We start from the raw sequence: 5712 nt of genomic DNA, 5'->3' as shown, positions 1-5712 counted from the left end.
TTTGCATCTGTTTTCTTTCACTTAGTATAATGTTTTCAAAGTTTATCCATTTTGGAATTTATCAAAACTACGTTCCTTTTTATCCCTGAATAGTATTCCACTGTGTGGATATACCACAGTTTGTTTAATCCCATTCACCAGTTGGTGGACAAATGGTTTGCTTCCACTCTATTATGATAATACTATTATGAACATTAGATGCAAGTCTTTGGACATATGTTTTTAATTCTCTTAGGTAGATACCTAGGGATGGAATTTGCTGGGTTATGTAGTAAAAGAAAGTTTTACTTTTAAGAAACTGCCAAACTGATTTCCAAAGTGGCTGTTTCATTTTATTTTTTGTTCTCATCAGTAACATATAAGTTTTTTGTTTCTCTACATCCTTAACAATTTGCTATTCATTTATTTTTTAAAATCATAGCCATACTAATGTATGCGAAATGGCATATGGCCTTAATTTGCATTTCCCTAATAACTAATGATGTTGAAAATCTTTTCATGTGCCATTAGTTATTTGTATACCTTCTTTGATGAAATCTGTATTCAAATATTTTACCTATTCTATATATGGGTTGTTTATTTTATATATTGATCTGTAAGAGTTCTTTGTATATTCTGAATATAAATTTTTTATTAGATATATGCATTGCAAATATTTTCTCCCAATCTGTAGCTTGTCTTTTTATTTTCTTAATGGTATTTTTGATGTACAAAAGTTATGAATTTTAGTAAAGTCCAATTTGTTAATTATTTTTTCTTTCATGTATCCTGCTTTTAGTATCACATCTAAGAAAAATTTAACTCAAAGTCTTGAATATTTTTTTCTGTGTTTTCTTCTAAAAGTTTTATAGTTTTAGCTTATAGTTCAGGTCTCTGATCCATTTTGAGATACTTTTTGTGTATGGTGTGAGGTAAAGGTCTAAGTTCATCTTTTGGCATGTGGACATTCAATTGTCCCAGCATAATTTGTTGAAAAGACTGTCTTATCCTCGTGGACCTGCTTTGTTTCTTTTGTTGAAAATCAATTGATCATAAATACAAGGGTCAAATCCCACTTTTTAGTGTGGCTTTGATCTTGTCTAAGAACACTGGAGATGTTGTAGGATCTGAGCCCAACAATAGGACAGTACTATAAAGAACTGGAGTTTTCTGAGCTTCTGTTTATTTTCTTCTTTGTCCCCATTTGTTGTTGGGATGGTCACTGGCACCACTTAAACATGAATATATATACATATATATATATATGTATATATATTTAATCAGCAGCCAATATGTTAGCCTATACCTTCCCAAGGAAAAAATTTGATGACAAAATGTTATTTCAAAGACTTTCCTTCCAACTTTGGATTAGTTAGAGGCTACATCAAATAAGATAATGCATGTGAAAATGTTTAAAAAGCCATAAAATACCAAACAAATGTTAGGAATTAATCATTGCATGTAGAGAATGAGAGTAAACAGAAGCAATAGTAATGCTTTTAAAGGGCTTAAATAGGCAAAATGAATGATAGTGTCAACATAAGAAGGTAAAAACCAGATTTGTAGATAATCCACCTGTGGGTTGTTGAAAGTTGACTTTATCTGCATTACCTAAAATATTAAGGATCAAAGAGGTTCCTCTTGATTGGTTGGATATGGGGGATAAAGTTGTCTTAGAAATCAGTATGTTCTCTTGAAGTGAGGTAGAAACTTTGCCCTGAGATATTGATTTCTCTTGTTAATGGATGGCCTCCTCCATGGATATAGGTGGAATTAGCAACTGCTTTTATAATACTGAAAACCCTGATAACCTAAAATCTGTCCTCTACCCAATGTGATAGTTACTTTGCTTGAAATTTCCAGAATTAGTGAACACTTAAGGGCAATTTATGAAAATGTACATATTTGTACTGAGTCAAAGCATTGCTACTTAGACCTAACAAAGCACTTTGCTAGGATTATAGCCCTAATTAATCCTCTTGCTATCTACTGTCATCCAGCAGACAGCTAAGTCCCAGAGGTTTGCACATAGATTGGATCAAATGTGGAGAGAAGGAATTAAGAGAAAGTGGTAGAACACTGTGAAGATTGCTGCTAGAGTGGGTTGTATAGAGATGGACTGGCCTGGGTAATTAGCAGGAATAAAAAGAGCATTGCTTCCCTGGAGGCTGGGAAAGAGATCTCAAATGGAGGGAACATAGAAGCTGATGGTTGTGCTGTGTTCCTATAGCAGAATCTTGCCTCTGCAAAGCCCTAACTTTTTATTAATGATGTTTTCAACTGGCAGACCACTCCAAGTTCTCAGTTCTTGGACTGTTCACTATATCATTTTATTTAGTGTTTCTCAGGCACCCCATTCCTGCTTCCAAATCTTGGCTATTTTGTGGCAGTATTTATTACCTTTATCAACCACAGGGTGGTTCAAGGGTGGTTATTTTTGTTCTACCTATTTTATAGAACAGAGACATTCAGTGTCTTGCTCTAACACAGGGCATTACAGGTAGACCCATGAAGCGACACAGCTTCAGACAATCCTGTCTAAAAATCTTGAATATCCAAGAGTTGTGAGCAAGCTAAAGCCACTGGAATTTCACAATGGCCCCAAATTCACTCCCTAAAATAACTTTCTTTGAACACTTAGGCAGTTGATTCCTAGAGCATGTGGACTGAGGAAGATTGGCGGAATGTAGTAATCATTTTTTAGTTCTCTTAGTTCTAGGCTTCCTGTAGATTTGTTAATAAATCAAAGCACATACAGGGAGTAAAGAGACAGAGGAAATGGGGAGGGGCTCCAAACTCAGAATAAAAATTGCCAAGAAAGAGCCTGCCCTTATAGAAGGGGAAACAAGGAGCAGGAAGACAGAGGAGGGAAATAATAAACAAGAGGAGTTTTCATGGTGCCCTTGCGTGACACACAACAGGGACTGGAAAACATTCAACATTTGATATTAGAGAAGAGAAGAAGGCAGGAAACACATTCTGAGAATAACCTTACCACCTATTGCAAAGGCTTCCATGCTGAGCTCATAGGCAAATGCAAAACAGCTCTTAACGGCTAGTGCCATACACCCCAAATGGTCTTCTCACCAATATCAGTGAACTAGTCATGCCAGAGCAAGCTTTGCATTGGTCCCTTCCACAGTGCCCAGGATCAGTGCCTGACTGTCCAGTCTTGCCCCTCTGCATACTTCTATTTATTATGCCATTAAGATCCCTGTATGCTGACAATTCAGTGGAGAGCTTTCCTATTTCCCAAGACTACATATATAAAAATTGGAATTAAAAGGATCTATTCTCTTTGATTTGGCCCAGTTGTCTTGATTGCTTTCCATTGGGCCCATCCTGATTCTATCTTGGCCCTAAGCATTTGGGCAGGTACATTTTTATGGCTGACTTGGATTCCCTTCTCTTGTACCACCTCTAGCATTTTTCTCATGATAGTTTCCTTTGGCAACAACTCAATCTCATCCAACTTGCTTTTTTAGTGACACTGGATTCTTTGGCTGGTTGGGCCAGGTAACCACACTCAACAGAGTAAAGTGATAGGAAGATTTAGAAATGTTTAGAAAGGCATCGGTGCTTTTTATATACCTATAGATCTTCATGCTTCTAACTTTAGGCAGTCTCCCTTCTCTTAGGTACCCCTATGTAGGGATAGTACTCTATCATTTTTCAAGTTTTGCTATCTGGTTTAATGTCTTCCTTTTTACCTCTGTGATCAACCATCATCCTGGTTGTCTTCCTCATCCATGTGGAGAGATTCTTCTTTTCTTATACTCCAACAATCTCTATTTCACCCCTTGAGATACTCTCTACTAGGATCACACTCAGGACCTTGGTACAGGTTGGGAAACTTTAAACTCCAATAATCTAATTTCTGACCATACTTATACCTACATTTTTCTCTTCTCTTTGTTCCCTATGTGCAGTTTTCTGAATACTTTAAGACTTCTAATTGTTTAATTCCTATTATTTAAGTCCATTATTTCCTTCCTTCTGTAGCCCACCTCTTCACAGTTGAAACACCTGTGTTTCATTCACTTTTTGTGAGTGTTCTTGTGAATATATCAATCCAACCATCCATTTATCTTTTTTAAAAAGTAGTTAATAAATAGCCACCACCCAAAATCATTCAGCTATGTAGACCTCTGTTACTACAAATTATCATCTCCAATCTCCAACGAGCCTTCATTTTGGTTTGAACGTTTTTTACACAACTCTAGCTTGTTTGCTTCCTCAGTTACTCACAAGGATATTCTAAGTCGTTAGAAGCTTGATTCTCGCCTACCTACTTGCCCTTCACTGATGTCACTTGCTTCAAGTGACTGTGTTTTTCCTTTATGGAGAAAAGGAGAGCCAATAGGCACAAATTCCATCAAATTTCTACTTTTTCAATTCAGAGGAGAGAATAGCTTGTCCTGAAGCTCAGCCTTTAATTTGCATTGTGGATCCTATTTCCTCCCCACATCATCTCCATTACTTTGCTTTGTTATCTGTGTTTTAATCCTCTTTCTCCTTTTTCTTCCTAACCTATAAGTACACTCACATTTATCCTATTTAAATAATAAAAAGAAAACCTTCACTGATCCTGTACCTTTCTTACTACTGTAGTCCTATTTTATTCTTTAGAACAAAGATTCTTTGAAAAGATTATATTCTTTGTCCACACATCTTATGTCTGACTTGTTTATTTTAAATATTTTCTATTTTTATCTGATTAATACATGTATAAACATTTAAGTTGAATGGTATACATGGATAATAATGAAAAACAACATTCTCTTGATTCACACCCCTCCCTCAAGTCCAAAATCTCAAACACTTTTATCTATTTCTTTAAGTACTCATCTTCAAAACCATAGTCACAGTGAGCCTTTCTTCTGATTTCTGTTCTTGATTCTTGGCCATAATCTCCGTGTCTATCTTCATTTCTTTTTATTTCTCTGAAAATGTTAATTGTAGTGTTGTTGTTTTTATGGAGGTGGGGAGGAGTGCTCCTTCTAGTCTCTGTTAGACCTTTCCTCTTTATGTTATCTTCTTTCTACTGTGTTAGTGACTTTCCTCAAGTGACTGGTAGTCTTTTCTTGTTCATTTACATTGGGAATGACTTGCCCATCATCCCATTGAAAATTCCGTGGCAGATTGTGTCAGCTCATCATTTATTGAGCAGGGAGGAACCTGACCATTTGGGATGAGGAGGAGGCTCAGATGTCAGTGTCTGGCATTTTATTGAAGCAGAATCTTTCAAATTCCAACTTGTATAGACTCTAGCATCTAGGACTCATAAGTAGTCAAGGGGGCTTGGAGATCTCATCACTCAGAATAATGACTTTTACTTGATCAAGCTGTTTCAGATATATGGGGCTTTTTGCCCATGTTATTAATTGTTCTCCCAATTTCTGAGCCTTTTCATGGTTTGGGTTTATCTTAATCTGTTTAAGTTTCTATAACAAAATGCCACAGGCTAGGTGGTTTATAAAAAATAGGAATTTATTTCTTACAGTTCTTGAGGCTGGAAGTTCGAGATCAGGGTGCCAGCATAGTCAAGTGAGGACCCTCTTTTGGGTCATAGATTTCTTGTTCTGTCTTCACATGGTGGAAGAAATTAGGAAGATATATGGCGTCTCTTTTATAAGAACACTAATCCCATTCGTGAGGGCTCTGCCCTTGTGACCTAAGCACCTCCCAAAGGACCTACCTCCTAATATCACTTTGGGTATTAGGATTTCAGTG

This window comes from Pteropus vampyrus, unplaced genomic scaffold (assembly GCF_000151845.1).
Source record: "Pteropus vampyrus isolate Shadow unplaced genomic scaffold, Pvam_2.0 Scaffold7, whole genome shotgun sequence".
NCBI lineage: Eukaryota > Metazoa > Chordata > Mammalia > Chiroptera > Pteropodidae > Pteropus > Pteropus vampyrus.
The sequence above is the reverse complement of the archived record's forward strand: the minus strand, read 5'-3'. Positions refer to the sequence as shown.